At 36.5% G+C, this 22,224-nt stretch overlaps 1 protein-coding gene across 1 annotated transcript in view; it reads left to right on the plus strand.

The window, feature by feature from the left end:
• The window catches only part of ST8SIA4 (ST8 alpha-N-acetyl-neuraminide alpha-2,8-sialyltransferase 4), a 144,795-nt gene that overhangs the window by 115,970 nt on the left and 6,601 nt on the right, over nt 1-22,224 (plus strand). The gene's annotated exons all lie outside the window — the stretch shown is intronic.

Raw genomic sequence — 22,224 nt, forward strand, 5'->3', positions numbered from 1 at the left:
CTTAGTTTCAAGATGCTACAATTCTGTCAAGACCATTTTCTTTTTTTACTTAGTGTAACTGTGACTGTTCCAGGCCCTGGGATCTCATATCCAAGTGTGTTATATTTCCATCCCTTCTCCAGGGTTCTCTGGTACTTAGGAAGTTGAGGAGTATCTAGTCTCTGCCTTTGGGCCAAACCCCCAATGATTGTTCCCCGAATTTTACGGATTCCCAATACCCCAGTTTGATTTAGGCACTTAACAGTAGACTAGCTTTTTTTTTTCCACAAAGCAATATTTACTTAAATAGCAGAGCAAAAACATATACAAACATTCCTCCCCCAAAACCTGGGAAAGGGGCACCTCTATGCTCTCTATACCATCTCAGTCTCTGTGGAAAGGAGGGGAATGAGGTTTACAGCTTAACTCAGTTCCTGTACAGTATAGACCCACAAAATTCTAAATCCAAACTCTTCCCCTTCCAGCTTCCACTGGCTTCTAAGGACTTCCCTGCTGGGCTCATAGCAACATCTGGCCTTTAACTTTGGCTCCAAGATCACCATGGCTTAAATTGCCTGCTCCTAGAATTCAAAAAGACAGCAGAAACACACCAACACCTATTTCTTGGGGCCAAAAGGCCTAAAGGGAGGAGGAAAGTAGCCCTTCCTTTGACCCAGCTTAGTATATGGTGCCCATGGTATGGATGAACCAAATACTTCACCCCTGAATACCACTGGATGTAGAGAGTGATAACTGTGAAATTTTGGTAGTTTTGAAGATGTAACTATATGCATCCATTTGAAATAGATTACTCCCACTCATATGGTAGGGGAAAGCAAAATCTGTTTTCCTAGAAGCAGGCCCCTGCTGTCTCCCACATGAGTGATTCCACTTTAGATAATTTGAACTTGTACTAAAGCTAGGTGAATTCCGTTTTAGATAATTTGGTCTTGTGCCAAAACTGGGTTACAATAAGCATTCAGAAAGGATGGAAGGATCTGGGTGGGAAGAGAATAAGCATTCGTTAGTCATCTCCTATATGCCAGGCATTGTGCTAAGTACTTTACAAATATTATCTCATTTGATCCTCATGACAACCCTGTGAGGTAGGTACTATTGTTATCTCTATTTTAAAGTTGAGGAAATTGAGGCAGAAAGAAGTTAAGAGACTTGCCCAGAGTCACACAGCTAGTAGTTGTCTGAGGCTGAATTTGAACTCTTCCTGTCTCCAGGCCCAGAGCACTATCTACTGTGCCACCTAGCTGTCTCTCAGAAAGAAAGAGATCATAAATCTAGAGCGTCAAGATACGTTAAAGATTATCTAGTCCAACCACCTCATTTTACAGATGAGAAGCTGAGGCCCAAGGAGGTTGTGACTTTGCCCAAGATCATCCAGGTAGTAAATGGCAGAGCCAGTGTTCATGCTAAGATCCAGGACATCATAGCCAACATGGCAGGAAGAAATAAAGCTGGCTCTCCTGTACTGCTCCACAGATTTAGAAAATGTACCAGACCATGTCTTTATTAAGAAATTCAGGAAAATCAAAATGAGTTATTCTTTTAGCTCAGGCCAGCATAGGGAGACAAATAAAAGTCTGAAGGCAGTGGGAACAGTCTAGCCTGAAGACCACATGGAACATTCCACCACAGAGGCTGAAAGAGGATTGAGGCAGTGTACCAGGGCAAGAAAAAGTCATAAATCCAGCACAGAAGAGTCTGACCATGTGCAGCTACAGGAGCAAGTGCCAACTAGCAGCTTTGTTGCTCACTACCCAGTTCTGGGTCATAAATCTAGGGCATGTTGAAGAGAGGAGCAGTGCATGAGGGCAGCATTCCAGCGTGCGGAATGGTCACATATTTATTGAGTAAGGAGCAAATTCGGAAGCAAGTGGCAGCTTTGTGACTCTGATCCTAGGAGTGGAGTAGGTTCTCAGTTCCATCCTCCATCCAGTTCTGAAGGCTGCAAAGGAAGAACCACAGTAGGAGACCCCAACTAAAGGGAACCAGCAGAGTTTTCCATCTGGCTGATAATAGCTGAGTACAGTAGCAGTCTACTGGAGTTCCAGCCAGGGCATGCTCACAGATGTCTTGTTCAGACCCAAATCTCAGTCAGGAACTTGCAGAACTCCAATCAGGATGGCAGTGATCAGACCTTATTTATGTTGCTTGGCTGCCCCTTTGGGAACAGTGAAAGCTTTCAAGTCCCCAAACTGAGCCCTTCCTGAGCTGGAATAAAACAACACTCAGTAACCAAGAAGGCAGCAGCAGGACTCAAGAGGACACAAAATCAGCCCAGAAATTCTCTGTAGGACACAGAACCCGGTCCTAAGATTAACATCTGAAATTGGAAAGTAAGCTGAAAGAATGAGAAAACAAACAAAAGAAGAAACTCACCGTAAAAAGTATTACAGTGATGGGAGTGCTCCAGATATATACTGAGAAGAGAATAATGCCAAAAAAATCTGTAAACAAAGCCTCAAAGGCAAAAGAAAAAGCCACAGCTTGGGCACAAGTTTAGTGACTATTCTTGTAAGAGATGAAGCAAGAGTTTAAAAAAAAGTAAAAATCAAGTCTAAGGACTCTAAATCTAATACTTTTTTCTTATATATTAGTAACAACATTCTAAGAAAATTTTTTCCTTAGGAAAATTAATTACTTAGATCTTGAGTTTCATTTTAGGCTATATACACACAATTCAAAGTAGGTATGCATGTGTGTGAGTGATTCTTAAGATTATAGGATTATAAATTTAGAGGCTATCCAATCCTACCCCCTCAATTTTCAGATCAGGAAACTAAGATGCAGGGAAGTTAAGTGACTGTCCAGGGTTATGAAGCTAGTAAATGACTAATGTGGAATTAGCATACAGGTTTTTCTGACTTTAGCTCCTGTTTCATTATTATGGATGTCATTCCATGGATTGATTTGGAGCTTCATTCAGCATGGGAACCAGTTTTTCTTGGCTAATTGTGTAGATAGACAAAGGCTGTAGACTCTAATAATCCTCTATTTCTGTAGCCAAAGGCTACTCTGAGATATAGTGTGAGATCACATGGAAGTTCATGTCTCATCACTTTTAGCAGTGAAAAAGACTCTACCTATCTATCCTGTCTCATCAGATAACTGGAATTGTTTCTTTCAGTCTTAAATTATGGGACTTTGGGATGGCATGCAACTGGAAAACTATGATTTATGTCATTTAAGTTTGATGGTTCCATTGTGCATCTTCCTCTCTTTATGAATAGAATTTCAATTGAAAGTAAAAAAAAAAATCCTAGTGAAAAAGACAAGTGTAGGTAGAGTATGTATAAAGATAATCTAGAATATGTGTGTTGGGGTGAGGGGAGAGTCACCGTGTGTATGTGTGTGTGTGTGTGTGTATTTTCCCCATTGCACTGAATTTTTACTTTTCAAAATGAAATCACAAAACATTCAATTTTATCAAAAGGCAATAAAGAGACACATGGTAGGGGGCAACATGTTACCAAAGAAGAACTGTGTGGGAAATACAGCACCTGGAAAAAAAAAACTGGTGAGCTAACCATGGGTTAACCAAGAATAAGGAACGACCAGTGGACAACCAGCATACTCCACTGGCAGCCAGGCAACATAAATCAATTGAAAGGAAGACCAACAAGCACACTGGGTCGAGTCCCCTTGAAAGATTTATGTTAAGATGTGAACAACAGCTACCCAACATAAAAAGATGTGGATGGGCTATGTGTAGCAGAGTTGGGGGCAGCACATATTGATAAGGTTTATAAAAGTATTGGAATACTACATTTTATAATTTTGGTTTTTATAACTGAACCCCAAATATACTTTCCTTTAGTGAAAACTACTTCATATAAGAAGTGTAAACTCATCCTATTTCTGAGTTTTTGTTCTAAATATTATGAAGTAAGTATTTTTAGGGATTGTTAGGTTTTATACCTTGAAAAGAGATACAAAAAGTTTCTTTACAAAATCTTTACCATATCTGGAATGAAGGAAATAATTTTACCCACTTTATAAATCATTTTGAATTTACTGTTGTGTACATTTTTTTCCTTACTAAGTCATACTTTTCTTGTTAATTTTTTTTAATGTTAACCATGGTGATATATAACCCTGAGGAAAAAACCATTCTCTCTCCTCTCATTCACTTTTCTTTCTCTTTCCCTCCCTCTCTTTGTCTCTGTCTCTCCATACATACACGTATTCATATGCATACATATGTGTATACAAACATGCCTGTATGTATATATTCATTGTTCTAATGAAAAGTTTTATACAAAATATAACTATTCAAAGGTTAGTCTATTGTTTTGTTGCACCAATTTTTGTAAGCAACTTGGTCTGTTGCACAATTGGGAAAAAGTAGAGTGTGATACAAAGAGCTCTACCTTTAGAATTGGGAGACCTTAGTTCTCACTCTGGCTTTGCTATTATTTTTGTGAAAATTGGTAACAATCATCCCTACCCTTGACCTCATCTGTAAAATTAGGGGATTGCACTTCTGTTGTTGACTTTCAGTCACGCCCAACCCTTCATGCTCCTGTTTGGAATTTTCTTGGCAGAGATACTGGAGTGGTTCACCATTTCCTTCTCCAGGTCATTTTACAAATGGGTAAACCAAGGCAAACAAGGTCAGGTGACTTGTCTAGAAATCACACAGCTAGCAAAATTCTGAAGACAGATTTGAAATGACTCCAGAGCCAACACTCTATCCACTGTACCACCTAACTGTCCAGGGTTGGGCTTAATTATCTCTAAAATTACTTCCTAAAATTATAGTTACCATATTTTTCAGGCAGCTTTTAAGCAAATAGATATTTGTCTCTTTTCAGCTATGAGCAACATACTTGACAGAAAATCATAGTACCTTTCTTAACTTTCTTTGAGTTTTTCACATGCTTTTTCTCTATGTTTACTTTATTAAGGTGGTTTGTAAATGAAATGTGACTCCTTGTCTCTATCAGTCTACATGTATATATGAATGAAAGGAGACAGATGGTGAGGAAATGCTTAACACATGCTTTGTTACCCCAGCTTGTATGCCTTCAGATTTGTTTCAAGCAATACCAATCATCAAACAAGTGATGTGGGATGTTTTGTTATGGAAATATTGCTCCTGTGCCAAAAGCAAGACATTTCCCATCACATTTTCATTTTAAAGATAGCCGTTTTTTTCCCATCTTGATATGTTTATTGTTATGAAGGCTATGCTAATTATCTACATCAGCTTGCATTCTTTCTCAAGAAGCTGGAAAAAAATCATGTTTTAGGAATGTCGTGTCTAGCTTTGTTTGGTTTTTAGGATATTGAGAGGAAAACATCATAGTGACCAGATACTTATCTTTGTTGGAGTCTCTGAGTTCATTATGTTAATTTTTTTTTTGGGGGGGCACATTATATTCTTTCCACGATGAGTTTTTTTGCATTATTATATAAATCCTGTTACATAGCCTGTGGTCTTCAAAAATACTTACATATTATTACTGTTCCTCTAGGTCAGATTTCTTTAAATCTCAATCTATAACATTCAGACAGTGCCTAATCAATTTGAGGATGGGAAGAGGCAAACCAATTATTTTGTGATTGCATAGATCTATTGATTATCTTCCTGGATTTTTCACCTGCCATCTGATTATTTTGCTTCACATAGGAACAGCCCAAAGAACTAGCATCCATTTTATTGTGCCTACATTATGTGTAATAAATATGAGAATTATAGCTAACTATACTTTATTTTTATTTCTTGTTTTGTCAGGGTTCTTCACTTATTTCTAATAGCACATTTTATTGCAGTAAGAATAATTTTGAAGAATTTTTTTAAGTTGGTGTACCTAGATTGTGTTCTCTTTTCTTAGGCACTGTCTTTACATTTCCTGTTGTTTTATTCTTCACAATTCAAGTGTGTTAACAGCTGAGGGTGCGGAGGGTTGTGTGAGATATGATGCAAAGATGGATCAACACATATTGGTCACACTGAATAAAAGTAGCAGGTTATGAGTGTATATATCTTTCTGTAACAGGGTGAATAAATAATTCTGTAGTTACTTTCATACTTTGTCCTTTGCAAGAAATAATATAATAGAATTAACTCTGCTTCTGTAATCACTGATTATTCTTTTTCCTTAGAGGAACAAAAGCATTATTAAAAAACAAAACAAAACAAAACAAATAACCCTAGGCTAATGGTTTATCCAGCAGTTATTTTATAAACAGAAATTTGGCCACATCTATAAGTATTTAACAGAAACCACGCAGGATTGAGTGTAATCAGACAAGAGGAAGAGAAGATAACATTTGTTTCACTGCACTTGGCTGAGTCACCAGTAAGAATTTGCAGAGAAGTAGTTTTTTGATTTTTAGAGTACAAGTTTCTCAACCTTGTCACCCAATAAACATGAAGGCCCTTGAGGAGTCTGAACAGTAAACACTTCAAATTATCTCCTATTTATACCTATGGAACAAAATTTCCAATACCATGTAAATTTGAGGGTGGTTCTGGGTCCCAGGAACACACAGCTCTGCCCCTTCCTTTGTTCCTCACCACTTCATTAACCTCTTCTTTGCTATTACTACTTTAAAGTCCCCTCTTTTATCTTAGTCAGCATTGAAACCACAAAGACTTTTGCCACATACATTCGCCTGTGTCTTCCCTGTACATGCATTAATACACTTCACACACACACACACACACACACACATATCTGTGTGTGCATGTGCTTGTGCGTGTGTGTGTGTATTTTAAATTCTGGGAATTTTCTTCACCAGGCAGCAAGCCTGATTTTAAAAAAAATCAACTTTAAAATAAAGCCTATCAAGTATAGAATCAACAGCTCTAAATGTTGGTTTCTTACTAACTTTGAAAACTTTGAAATACCTCTTCTCTTATTAAGTTTATAATCATTTCCTGGAACAGTTTCCTATAGCATTTCAGAGAATATGCTGATGTTTTTCAGCTTGGTTTGTGAGCTTTATTAGCAACCAGTTTGCATTATTGACTGAATTATGGATTGAATTTGTTGGTCTTTCTTGCCCTTTGAATAGATTTTAGCAGGTTAAATATAACCTTATTAGTGTAAACTGGGCATGGCCATTTGTAAATAGTCCAAACCAAGCTAAGAATAAACTCTATTATAAGACTATTAAAAGAATTGGTTATGTAATGTAGTCATAGTGACATAGGCTTTTTATAAAGAAACTGTCTTCATTCTGGCCATCCCCCCCATCACTCAAAGTGAGAAAAACACACACACACACACACACACACACACACAAACCCACAAAGTATGGTTTCTACAGTAAGTTCTTTTTCTGGACTTTTGTTTGTGTGTGAAAGCAAACTTTGCATGTTTAAACATGTCTACTCTTCATTCCAGTCTTCCAAAAATACTTTACAAATCCTCTATTTTTATTTGTTAGGTTTTCTGCCTGACTCCTGTCTGTCTGTCTGCCTCTGTCTTTTTTCTGTCTTTGACCCTGTCTTTTTCTGTGTCTCTGTCTCTCTGTGGGCCTTTGTGTGTGTGTCTCTGTGTGTGTGTGTCTCTCTCTCTTTCTCTCTCTGTCTCTGGCTCTATCTCTGTGTCTGTCTGTCTGTCTGTCTGTCTGTCTCTGTCATGTTTTTCTGCTTTCTACCTGGCCCATGTGCATGACCTATGTATGATGAAAAATAGTCTCCTTGCCTTTCATCTTAATGAGAACATAAAGAGATGCAGAGCCACTGAGGTTGATTCACTTAATAGATGTTAGCACACAAAGCATTACAATGATAGAAATGAACTAATCTATGATATTCTTATGTATGATCTCCATCCCATAACAAACTTATAAAGATACCAGCTATGGGGCTGGTTAATTTTAAGTGTCTCTCAGACTTTATGTGAATTAGAATAAAAAGGCTATCAAGTCTTATGATTCAACATCCACTTCATTTTTTTCTGTTTGTTTTTATTTCAATATGCCATTATGTGTCTTTGAGTACTCATTTGGGTAGCCTCAGTAGAAGGACATTGCTCTAAGCCTAAGTCAGAATACATCCTCCATTCAAAGATTATACAGCAAGTAATGATGCTCCTCCTTCCCCAATATTTATGTGACAAAATGCTGTTTTGCACTTGTATTGGAACATAAAACCATTGAAATAGAATTCTGATGTCATACTTAGAAAATAAAAAGCCTGAAGAATTGTTTGCTTTGCTTTAATATTCTCATTTCACAATATTCACAAAAAAAAGTTTCTCTTTTTTCCTGTGGCAGTATTTGCTTCCATTAAATTTATCTCAAAAGTTAGAAGGATGCAGGCTACTTTGAAACTTTAGATAATCACTTACCAGTTAAATTGTGGATTTATAGGCAGGATTAGGATAGGGATTAGACTTGTGGTTTCATTGTTATAGGGAATTTTAATAGATGAGGAAATTGACTCTACCAAAACATGTCAACACTTCTTGTAACTCATTGATTTAGAGAGCTGCCTGCTAATTCTGAGCAAGAAGTTCAGGAACTTGGCCAGTGTTATATATTCAGTATCAGTTGCTTCAGTAATACACACTGGGGCTCATGAAAATATAAATCTATGGCACAGTGATCTTGAGGAAAAGAACCTGCCTGAGCCTGGTTTCCTCATCTCTCAAAAGTGGAAGATGATACCCAGACTACTTATGGGTTTATAAGGATAAAATGAGATAATATATGAAAAAACTCTTTTAAATGCTCAAAGTGTAGCATGGCTACAAGGTAGTATCATTGTTATCATCACTATTGCTACTATAAATGTTACGGTCATCAGAAAAAGTACAATAAATAGAGTTGGTCAAAGTCTCCAACATACAACTCTTATTATTATTGAATCTGAATGGGGACCAAATTCAGAGCTAAGGCCAATGTGCTATTCCTGTTAAATTCATGAAGATGACTGTCTACGCAAATAAAAAGAAAGCATTGTGGTGTCATATCCAAGGCTTCTTGGTTTTATTTTTTCTAAGGCTGCTGGAGGCTGTGTAATTCAATAGAGCCAGCAAATATAATTGAAGTCTACGTAACGATGTCTTGTGTTTCTTATCTCCCATCTTACTACACTTACTGTAGTGGTCTGCAAAAGGGTACTCACTAAATGTTAACTAGCCAATTAACCAATCCTATAATGGTACAGAATGTCGTTTTCATTTTAATGACATGTTGACTCATGATGTGAGTCACACTTTGTTGGAAATCCCTACTCTTTGAAACTGCGTAGCAATATCATTAGTATTTGCAGTGTGGTTAAATGTGACATATATTGAAACTACAGGATCCTAGTCTAACCGTAAATATTTTTTGAAAAATGTATATGAAAAAGCTGGGTCCTGAGTGCAGTTGTTAGCAGCCAGGAATGGCACCTGGGTTATACACTATGCTATTCAGAGTTTTTACTTTGCTTTTTTTTTTTTCTCTTAGTGCCCTCCACACTGAAGGAATAGGAAGCAATTTCTTATCACTTCATCTTAACAGTGTGTAGTCATAAACGCTTTAGAATATGTCTTTACAGATAAAGAGACCTCCCTCTCTAAGCTAAAGTTGCAGCCCTACATCTCCTTTCCTATTCAGAAACTAGCTTTTTCCCAACTGTCTCATTGACTTTTAAACACAATATATTGTGGTTTTTCAAATTTAAAACAAATAATTCCTAGTCTTCCTTAGTTCCATGAAAGTATCTAAGGGAAAATTGAATGGTTAATGGAGCAAATTATTTTGTCTGAATACTAGATGCTTGAAGTTCCTTCGTTCTTTTTTAAAAAGTTAAATATTTTACTGGAAGCACTAAACACCAATAAAACTAAACTTGCTTAATAACTTTCTATGTGAATATTGATTAATTTCAAGTGCAAAAAATCATACATTTTAAAAATCCTCTTTTAGTTACCATCAGGATTCTTACTCTTTTTCTCATGTGACCATGGTTAGTATGTGGTACATTTGTCTGTCCACAATCCCAAACATCTCTTCTTTTAAGGATCTGATTTCCAGCCAAATTTTTTTGTGCTGACTCAGATTGCTTTTATTAGTTGAATTTGTACTTACTAACTTCTGACAAATTATTTAAACTCTTATGCCCTAGTTTCTTCATCTGCCAAAGGGGATAATAATACTTGCATTTTCTAATTTCACAAAGTTGTTGTGAAGGAAGTACCCTGCAAACTCTGATTGTCAAACTCAATTGTCAAATGAATATATTTTCGAAAATGTTTATGGTCAGCTTTATGTTGCTAATTGAAATGGTGTAGATGAATAAGAAAATTTGGTAAGGGAAGGCAGAGGGAGAATTGGAAAGCCAAAACATTCTTGTCAGATGAAGGGATTTCACAATTCTTATTTTTTTTTATAGATTTCATAATTCTTGTACATGAAGGTGGTACATTTATGGGTGATGGCAAGATCAAATGTCTAACCACTGATGAGTATACCTGAGGTGGAGTAGAGAAATAGGTCATGAGAAGTGGGTAGGTTAAGGAATTGAGTAGTTAAAGTGTTTAAGGAAGAATCAATATATATATGTTGAAGTCTGCTAGTATGAAGGCATGAGTTGAGGAGGAAAGAAAAATTGTGAATGAGGTACTAAACTCATTGAGGAAGGATGGATAGTGACCTGGGCTCTGTAGACAACAGCTACCAAGATTTTAATTGGGTGGTAGATACAGATCATGTGAACCTCAAAGGAGGAGAAGTTATTGAGTGATGGAGGTAGGGGAACATATGAAAATAGCAATAGAGAGCAAGGTGTATTCTAGCTACCCAACCTCAGCAAGCTGAGAGGAATGAATAAATCTGTATCCAGTACTGTAGAAGGTAGCCAGGGAGGCTAGTTATCAGGAGGAGTCAGATCTCATTAATTGCTAGAAGATAGAAGGAGCAGGAGAGGAAAAAGTTTTAAATGAAGGGAAATTTGTTATCTATTAAACGGGCATTGCAGAGGACACAGTGGAAGGGACTTTAGGATGTAGAAGAGTAAGGAGGATGGAAATAAAGAAGAAGACTGTATAAGATGAGAAATGGACTTTAAATGATGACCTAGAAGAGTTCAGAATCACTGGAAAGTGTGAAGTATGACCAAGTAGATATTCGTCATAGAGTAGAAGGTGCCACTTTTCTTGCCAGAGGAGGCTGGAGATCAGGCAGGAGACTAGCACAGCACAAGATGGAAGGCTCACAGGCAGACAGGATTGTGATAAATTCCCAAACTGTTCATTTAAATTCACCTAGAAATTATGTATGTTATGATTGTGGAAGATGGATCACTTATAAAGGGAATTTTACTACATATTTTATCCTCTATCTGTAGTGTTGCTTTGCCTCAAAAAGTAACAGTTATCCAAAATATAAAAGAAAAGAAGTGACAAAGGTGTCCATCCCTTGCACATAGAGTAATGTCCCAGATAATCATTTTCTTGGCCACTCATTTTACCTTATGATGGATGGTGATGAAGATAACAGCCTAGGTTATAGTATTTCGTATAGATAACTCAAGGTGTCTTACTTCCACTCATCTCATTCCACATTTGTGTAAAACTGATGATTGCCTTCTAATGTTAATGCTTACCTTTTTACGAGCATTCTGATAGAATTCCTCATAAACTTATCATTTCTAGCATGTTTGAAGGTATGTGAGCTAACTCTACTACCTACAAAGTATTGCCACTGAGTTTTGGGAAATCACAGATCTCTTCTTTGAATCCACATCATAATATTTTATCAGCTTCATCCCCAAATCAGCACTATTTAAGGGATGTTTTGCTGGTTAAACATATTAAAGATTTGGCCTGAGAGATCATACATCATGATATGTGGAGTCTCTGTCTTCATGTTCTGTACTTCAGCCCACCAACTAGCTCTTCCAATGCTGATTCCTCCCAGTATCTTCATTATCTTTTGGATCTTCTGGGTTAGTCTCTAGTGACTGTCAAGATCAGACCCTAACTTAGTTGTGTGACCCTGGTGGGCAAGCCATTTAACCACAATTACCTAAAAAAAAAACAAAACCCAGACTCTAAATTGTATTTTAGGTTCCTTTTACTCTACTGAAAAATAGAAATGCTAAAGGTGGCAGTTTTCTCAGTCTCAAACTGGGCTTAAGCAATGCCATCATAACCCTGGATACAAGGGAGAATTTTATGTAATCTTGTATGACAGATAGTTTTGTAAAACTATAGTCATTGGTTCCTCAATGAAGTGATTCTGAAAGCTTTATAATTGTAAACTAACTTCCATTGTTTTCCATTTTCTGTTGAAGACACTTTGAGGGTTCTTCAGGAACATATCTTTGGATCCGAATTTGCATCTCATAGACATGATCCTAAGGGGTAGTTAGCTTTACATAAAAGAACTATAAGGTGGTTTTTAAAAATAGTATTAAATAATATGTCATGTTTATTTTGATGGCCCAGTCAGATAGAAATGTGGGTCACACTTGCCAAAACTCTGAATTTGAGATGACAAATCAGGACAGGTGATTGAAATGGCAGGCAGATATTTCATGATTCCAGTGTGATATTATACTCTGAAACTTTCAGATTTTCAACATTATTAAATAATTATTTGTTGAGATCCAACTATTCTCAGTATTTTTTCTGGGCACTGAATGGAAACAAATGTGAAAAAGAAACCTGATCCCTCAAGGAGTTTTTAGTACCATGGAGTAGATTATATCCACCTACTTAAAGCAGAATGATGAATATTTAGAACTGGACCTTTGAGATCATCTAGATGGAGACTTCCCTCAAGTCAGACCACTAGTTAGTGAAAGAGCCTCTATTAGAATCCAGGTCTCCTGACTCTCTATTTCTTTCCTTTGTGTCTTCAGTCTACAGGGTAAGACAGTGCATGTTTAAGTTTCAAAGTTATCAGTATAAAAAGGAATTCAGAAAAGAAAAAGTTCGATATCGTCTGTACTTGCCAGGAATAGCTTCATGGAGGGAGCAGGATTTAAAGGATCTGTTAATTTGAGATAGGCAGAAAGAATTGGGGAGGGTTTTTGTAAGACATGTGTCAGGGTGAGGTGGTCCAGTGGAGAGCAGGGAATAATATGAGCAAGAATTCAGAGTCAGGAACCATGATGGGTTCAGTGTTACAGCTGAAATTGCAGTGCCTGCCTAGAGAAGAAAACTCTTTCTGTGAGGAATACATTTGTATAAATAGGATGGTGAAAAATTGGAGCGAACTTTGAAAGGCTGGTTGAAGAGTTTAGATATGTACCTATATGCAAGTTCCACAGTTTTCATTTAAGGTTTTCAGAAAGGGAAGTGATTTGATAGAAGTGGTATTTTTAGGAAAATCAACAACTTGACAGTATTCAGGATGATTTGGAAAGGAGACTACCTAGAAGGCTATTTCATCATCCAGAAATAAAATCATGTGGGCCTTATTTATCTTTGTATGATTAAAAAAATAGACCCTGTGTTTGTTTTACTTGTCATTGGTCACTGTGAATTTGAGGCAGTGAGTGACTCATTGAAAATGAAGCCAATAAAAAATAGGAGTGAGAAGCAGAAATGACCTTGTTTGGAAATGTCTGTAATGAAAAAAAAATGGCAAATATGAAATTATTTTTTAAATTATTCTAGTGAAAGAAACTAATTAGTAAGTCTTTATTAAGCATATATTATGTGTCAGGCACTGGGGATACAAAAAATATAAAATGAAGTAGTTACTACCTTATTAGAACTTACTCTTTGTTGAGAGAGATAACATGTATATGAATAAATATAGACAAATATATAAACCACAAATACAATGAAAATTTTTGGGGGGACACTAGAAACTAGGGTAATCGGAATTGGCTTCATGTAGAAGGTAATAATTAAGCAGAGTTTTGAAGGAAACAAGGGATTCTTATGAGGTAGAAATGAAATAAAACTGCATTCAAAGCATGGGAAATAGTGCAGAGGTATGGGATTAGGAGATGGAGTGTCATATGTGAAGAACAACAAGAAAGCCAGTTTGTAGAGTAGGAGAGGAGGATGGGGAATAATGAATAATAAGGTTGTAAATGTTGCTTGGAGTCAAGTTGTAGTGGGATTCTGTGATAGTAATAATAAAACTCCTTCCTCTGTGCAGGTTAGACTAGGTTAGTGTTTTTTTTTTCCTTAAAATGTATTGAGTTATTCCTCAAGACATGGTTGGTTCAGAGGACTAAAAGCTCAGACCCCTGGTGTTACTTCTTGCATTGCTTAAGTATAAAAGCAACCACCAGGACCTGAAAGGATGTCTTAGAACTTTGGCTGCTGGATAGCAGTCAACTGAAGGTATTCTCTGTGCCTGTCCTTGTTGAATATCATTTTGCTGAGACTAAGTAAATCTTTTGTTAACTGTTAAATAACTAACAGGTGTCTCATTTTGTTCCAATACTGAATCTAAACTGCTAGGAGTCTTGAGGTATACCTACAGTTATATGTACTTATTGTCTATATTATCTATCTGTTTAACTATACACACACATGCACACACACACACACATGGGAGTGACCAAAAAGGCAAAAAGAGAAAAGAGAAGAAATAAGGCCAGGAAAACACAGAGTTTTCAGTATTCAATACTCATCAAATAGTTCCAAGATGTCAAGGATGAGGATTTTAGGAAAGGCTATACCATTTGTCAGTTACAAGAAAATTAGAAAATTTGGAGTAATTTGAATCGAATGATGAGGTCAGAAGCCACATAGCAAAGAGTTGAAAAATAAAAGGAGAAGAAGAGTAAGGAATGCGTGTAGACAGCTTTTTCTATGAGTTATGTCTATGAAAGGGAGGAGACATAACATGAAAGCCAGAAAGGATTGTAGGGTGTAGTGAATTTTCAGGATGTGGGGGACTAGGGTTTGTAGGTTCAGAGAAGCAACTAGTAGATAGAGATTGGGGTTGATAGTGTGGCTGGGGTTGATGGAGAAGACAAAGGGGGTTGAGATAAAGAATACACGCAGAGACATATAGAGATGTCTTGGGTAAGGAGAAGAACCACATATGCATTAAATACAGGAGTGAAAAAGGAGAGAATTAGGGATTTGGAGATAAATATAAGTGAAAAAGAAGGCAATTACGGGCAATAGTATCTTTTCCTCAGTAAATTGAGGGGCAGTGGCCACAGCTTAGAAAAAGGGGAATAAGATAGCATGGGAGGCTAGAAGAAAGATCATTTTAAATAACCTTTGCCAAGAGGGAGATAATCAATTAATGAGGCATAAAAGGGTTATTTTGCTATGGTAAGAGCCTAGTCAATATTCTGAAATAAGTCCAAAATCCAAATTATAACTGAATTTCCTAGGCATTTCATGAAAGCATCAGGATTAAGCATTTAATTTAAAAAAATTCAAAAAGATAGGACATAGCATGTGTAGCCTAAATGACTGCTAGAAGAAAGCTAATCATGTGTTTAATGATGTTTCCTCATTTCAGTATAAAAAAAAAAACAAATCAAGTAAACAAGCGTTTATTAATCATCTACTATGAGCCAGGCATGTTAATAAAATACTGGGGATACACAGAAGGAAAAAAAAAATCTCTCAAGGAGCTTGCAGCCTAAAGGCAACTTGGAGGCAACTATTTATAAACAAAATATGTAAAGCATACGTTATAGATATTCAACGGAGGGAAGGCACTAGCATGAAGTGGGGTCAGGAAAAATTTCTTGTAGAAGGTGGGATTTTATCTGGGATGTAAAGGAAGCCAGAGAAGCCAAGAGATGAAGGAGAGAGAACATTCCAAGCATGGGAGACAGCCAGTGAAAATACATGGGGTCGAGAGATGGAATCTCTTCTGTAAGGAACAGCAAGAAGACCAGCATAACTGGATGTCAGAGTATCCCAAGGGTAGGGGAGAAGGTAGGGGAAAGAACATTGTAAAAGTAGGGAGGGACCAAATTATTTAGGACTTTAAAAGTCAATTGGAGGATTTTATATTGGATCCTGAAGGTAGTAGGGAGCCATTAGAGTATATTAAAAGGGAAGGGGATGGCGCGACATAGTCACAGCTATATGGGGAAAAGATCAATTTGATGGCTGAGTGGAGGATGGACTTCAGTAGGGAGAAAGCTTTGAGGCAGAGAGACCAAACAGAAGCCTATGGCAATAGCATAGGTATGAGGTAATGAGCTCTTCTACCAAATTAATGGCAGTGTCAGAAGTGAGAAGGGGTTATATACAAGAGATATTACGAAGGTAAAATTAATTGGACAGGGCAATAGATTGGCTATGGAGACAGAGAGAGAGAGAGAGGTTGACAGTGACATTTAGTGGGGACCAAGAGAATGGTGGTGCCCTCTTAAGGGCAGTGGGAAGGTTAGGAAGAGGGAATGCCTTGGGGGCAAAGATAATGAATTCAGTTTTCAGTTAAGTTTAGGATGTCTATGGGATATCCATTGAGATGTCCAATAGCCAGGAAAGAAGTTAGGGCTGGATAAGATGATCTGAGAATCATCAGTATAAAGATGCTTGTTGAGTCCATGGCAGTCGGTGAGATCTCTGAGGGAGATAGTATAGTGGGAGAAGAGAAGAGGGCCCAAAACAGGACCTTGGGAGACACCCATTGGTCATCAAGTATGACCTCTTTGAAGACCCAGCAATCAGATCATTGGCTTCATTCAAAAACGTAATATTAATCAAAAGAAAACAATTTGAGTCATTAAAAATTACTTTTGAGTTCATAGAACAGTATTAATTTAATTTAAAAGTCTTTTTCTAAGTCAATGTAAATATTTTAAAATTGATTTCAGTTTTTGATCCTCATTAATATTTTCCCTCTGCTTACCTCTCAATTTGGAAATGAATCAATGCATAGCATATATAAATGGCCAGTTTCTGCACGAGGAATAGTCAAACACATGCATACTCAAATGGGTCTGTGGTCTCATTGATGTTGTTTGATTGTGCATATTGTAGTATACAGACTGTAACCCAAGCATGTCTAATGATCATGTGACTTGTCCATGTTTTTCCATAGATTCAGAGATGGCTCAACACATTTTGCACAAAAAAAATGAGTATCTGCTCAATTGAGTGGATTAACAATTACTTATACATATAACACTTAAAAGTTTACAAAACATTTCTCTCTCTCTCTCTCTCTCTCTCTCTCTCTCTCTCTCTCTCTCTCTCACACACACACACACACAAATCCATTTCCTTCTCAAGCTCATTTTACAGATAAGGAAACTGAGGCAAGCAAGATTAAGTGACTTTCCCAGGATCACATAGCCAATAAGTGTCTGAGGCTGGATTTGAACTCAGGTCTCCCTGACTTCAGGCTCAATGCCTTTATCCTCTGCACCACCTCACTGCCTTTTACAGAACAGCAATTGTTTAGCAACTAAGTTTTAGAAAGCTGCAAAGAGGCAATGTAGAGAGGTAATATAGGGGAATAGTCTAAGTCTTGAAGTGAGGAAGACTTGGGTTCAAATCCCATCTCTGATACATAATAGTTATGTGGCCCTAATGAAGTCATATAACCTCTCTGAGTCCCCTAGCAGTTATAAACTTGAGCATTATTATAGATTGAGGAATTATTTTATATCTGAAGAAATTAAGGCTCTAAGACCCGGAGTGGGGAACCTGTGGCCTGGAGGCCACACATCCCTTTAATAAAAGGATTTGTTCTGTGAAGTTTAGATTCAGTCAAAGGGCCACACTTGAGGAACTAGAAGGCCACATATGGCCTGGAGGCTGCAGGTTCCCCACCCTCGCTAACTGATTAAGAGATTTGCCCAGCCTCACATACTGTATGAAGTTGTATTAAAATTGAGATCTTCTGAAATTGAGCCCAGCAGTATTTCACAAAATACCATTATTTCTTGTTTTTGAAGTTGACCAGAACCAACTTTCCTAGTAACTAATGGTAAATATCTGCTAATTATTTTTTTACAGAATTTGTTCTCTGTTCTGGGGGAAAAAAATTCCTACTTATTTTGTATTTCTCTGAAATGACTAGCATACCATTGGCCATACAAATGCTTAACAAATACTTACTAATTGGATTTGAGCAGACAACGTGGAGCTGTTTGCAGAGAATGTTACAGTTTATAGCCATGCTTCTTGACTTACATTAGTATTGTACTTTAATTAAGATAGCCCTTTGGTTATGGATGCACTTTAGGAAGGCCTGTTCTGAGTGTTTCCCAGAAGTCAACAGAATCAGTTATATGTGTTTTGACTTATTTTTCTCTAGCTATATCCACAGAGGCAGACATTTTATCTGTGCTCCATTCAAGCATTTCAATTAGCAAGATATGTATTTAGGAGGGAAACAAACAAACAAACAAACCTAGAAGCATTTCTCAAACAAGAATCAAAGAATACCAGCATATATGTATATATATATATATATATATATATGGCATTATAACTGCCTTAACTACATTATTTTGGATAGTAAAGCCAAAAATATATATATACTTTAAAAACATTTTAATTCATTACTGTTAGTTGGAGAAGCACCTGCTCTTACAAACATTTATGAACATATTCTTGCTGTCAGAACAAGCTGCTTCCATTTATATTCTTTATCTGGAATGTTTTTCCACAAAGTCCTTATGGTCAGAGGGGTTAACCATGCATGATGGCCCTCGGCAGTCTCAGGAACCAGAATAAAATGTAATTTGGAAATATTTAAGTAAAAAAAATGTAATAAAATATAGATATGATATGTTTTAAAACTAAGTCAGTATGTAGCTTATTGTAATGGTACTTAGGTATCGATTAATGGCTCCATTTCTCTTTGAGTTTGACACCGCCCATCTAGGCCACCACATTTTGTCTCATTTACGCCATAGGTTCATAGATTTCAAACTTTAAGTAACCTTAGGGCTTATGTTTTCCAATTTCTTCCTTTTACAGATGAAGAAATTGAGGCCTTGAGAGGTTAAAATGACTAGTACGAGATGAAGGTTGTGAATAGCTGAGTTTCAGTGTGAGCTCAAGTCCTCTGGCTCCAGGTCCATTTGTTTTCACTAAACCACGTGGTTGGTTTTCAACCTCCTTTTTCTCTTTCCCCTGTTAACCTGCAAACTTCTTGAGGTTGTGTTGTCCATTTCAGATTTTGCTGATCACAGTATATAGTACATTTTCCCTTAGTAATAGCTGTAGATTGACCAACAAAGTGTGTCTGGAATATTCTGTTGTGCTAATCGCACAGTAATTTTTTCTGTATGATTTTTCTTATGACTTGCAATTACCCAGTTTTGCCTCGTTTTTGAAAATTATTTTTCTAGCTTTTTGTCATTCAACCTGGTATTTAAAGGCAACTCAACACAAACCCATTCAGCTTTGTGTTTAGTCAGTGCTTGGGGGGTAGCATATCAGTAAATGAACAAGCATTAGGCCCTGGAAATACACAAACAAAAATGAAACCACCTCTCTCTTCAAATGGATTATGTTTTATTGAGTTGAAATAGCATGTTCCCAGATAAGTAATTCCAAAATATATAGAAAATAAAGATACAGTCATGCTTTTGGGAGAGTCATGAGAAGCTAGAGGTGGGAATCAGCTAAAGCAAAGCTTTGAAAAGATTTGGGATTGGAAGAAAGAGACAGAGATGAAGTAAAGTATTTCAGGTGTGGAGGTGCAAGGGACAGCCTATGAAACAGCAAGGAGATGCGTGGTGGGAGGCTATATGTGAGGATGAGTGAAAAAGCAATTTTTCTGTACCCTACAGTATGTGAAAGAGAGTGATGTGTAATAACCTTGAAAACATAGGTTGGTGTGCATATACATATATGTACATGTATGTGTGTATATATATATCTATATGTGTAAACACACATATACTTTATTATTTTCTCTCTCTTTTCCTTATGACTTACCATTAATTTTTCTTCAATCTACCAATGCCATCTCCAGAGAACTTCTCAATATTTTTTAATGCTGTAGTTCAGTTCTGAGCTGGAAAGGTGGGTACTCTTTCATATTTAACTTATTTTTAACTTTATGGCATCTGAGTTTTTATTTTTGAGTCTTTAAGATAACTAATTTCAACAACCAGCTTTTCAAACCACACAAATCTCACTCCTTTGAAACTGACCTATAAAAGTAATTTGACTTTTTAAAAAGTTCCTGTTTTCTCAGAACTGACAAGTTCAGTTTTGTCACAACTGCTTCAGAAACATTGAAGTGTACCTGTGCTTTGATCACTGTGTGAAACCTTAGCCATTGGTTATCTTATAACCATGGCCAAGATCTATTTGATGCCGTGTGTGTGTGTGTGTGTGTGTGTTTTCTTTTCAGTTACCTGGTAATGAGAACCATCTCACCAGCCTATTGAGAGTTTTGCCTTGGTTAGGAGACAAAGTTTGGTAATAGTCACTGGTCTCCCTTTCCACTTAAAATATGTAGCATTTTGTCTCTAGAAAATGACACAAACACAAAAAGTAAATATCCTACACTTGTTGTGTGCCAAAAAAGAGGAAATGGGGACCTGATGCTATACAACTGAATTCCCCTCCTTCTAGAGTTTTAGATATAGCTTTTAGCAACTTTAAAGTCTCTTTGGACAAATGGTTTTCAAACATAGAGCATTTTAATTCATTCTTCTCAAATTAAATTAAAATTTTAAAGGTAATTTGCCAATTTAAGATCAAATTAAATCAGTTTAGGTTTATAAAGAAGCTATTTCTGGAATTTCATATTTGTGGCTGTGTGTCAGTTAGCTAGCATGTGTTATCTCCATTTGGGTGTTAAAATAATGATAAAGAGATACAGACTAGACTTGTGGTTTCACTGGTGTAGAGAATGCCCAGAGTGGGAAATTGCTTTTAACCATGCAGGTGGGCACTCTCTAGGTAATATTTGGTCTTAGAGAGTTACCTAGAGCAGAGGTGTCAAAGTCTTTGGCTACAAAACTCCTGAATGTGGACAGAACTTGATTACAATGTAATTGAGAAATGTTTAACAAAATAAAGATATAATACAATATAAATAATGTTAATTTATGGTTTTCTATGTCAGTATGCAACCTGCAGGGAATCCTTTCTATTTGAGTTTGGCACCAGCCTAGAGCAGTGACAAGTTAAGTGCCTTGCCCAGGATCATATGGCCAGTGTATGTCATAGGGCACATTTGGTCCTGTGCTCTTGGGCCACTATACCGTACTGCTTCTGAGAAGCAGATAAAATATATAAAGATAACATGCATATGACCTTCACCTAAGGATTAAACAGTCTTGAAATTCTGGAAAAAAAATCATTCTCTTTTCCTTTCAATTAGTTCCTAAAAGATTTCATGGCATCATTCAAAAAAAAAACCTGCAAAAATCCCCAAGATTTAATGACTAATACATTAAAAGTAGGACTTTGAACATATGTAACATAGATGTGCGTGTATATATATGTATGCATATGCATACATACATATATATATATACACAACACCGACACAGAGACTAAATGAAAAAGGGGCTTTTGTGCCTATAAACATGTATGTGAATTGTATCTTATTAATCTAATTTTGCAAATGAATGTTACCTCAAATGAATGTTACCTTAAATATATATAAATGTTATGCAGTAGAATGCAAACTTCTGGAGGTTAGGGACTCTACTGGTCTTAGTATGTAGATTAATAAATGTTGAGTTAAATTCAGTTTGTTAATTATATTTGGAAATCATAAATAAATTCTTGTTGCCTCTTTATGCAATTTTGTATGTCATAGTGGAAAGAGTGATGATTTTGAAATTAGAAGAGTTTGGGTTTAAGTCCTCCTTCTAGTCCTTAATGACTCTGTGACCTTATGCAAGTCATTTTAGTAATTTAGGTGTAATCTTCTTTAGCCTTAAAATAGGCATAACAATGTACCACTTGACTTCATTGGGTTTTTATGAGGAAGCTAGTAGACTGCTAGACCAGTGATTTCATTAATATAGGGAACTCCAGGACAAGGCACTCACTTGTATTGATACACATTCTATTCGTCTTGAAGGGTTGTTAGTAAGAGATTAGTGACTTGCCTAGGGTCACACAGCCAGTATGTATTAAAGACTTACAGCCAAATCTTCCTGACTTCCAGGCTAGTTCTCTTGCCAGCATCCACGCTGTCTTTGTGTTTGTAAGGAAAGCACATTTTTTTAAATGTCAAAGTGCCTTGTTATTATGAGTTATTTATATTGCTATTGACAATAATATTAAAATGTATTTGCCAGCTGAATTTTATTAATTTGCCATGTTTTTTGTTAATCGATTGTGTCTCTCCAAGGGAAAATATGTAATAAAATTTAAATTACAGTCAAAAAACAAGTTTAACATTGTGTAG

The sequence above is a fragment of the Phascolarctos cinereus genome, unplaced genomic scaffold (assembly GCF_003287225.1).
Source record: "Phascolarctos cinereus isolate Bilbo 61053 unplaced genomic scaffold, phaCin_HiC Scaffold_4;HRSCAF=312, whole genome shotgun sequence".
NCBI lineage: Eukaryota > Metazoa > Chordata > Mammalia > Diprotodontia > Phascolarctidae > Phascolarctos > Phascolarctos cinereus.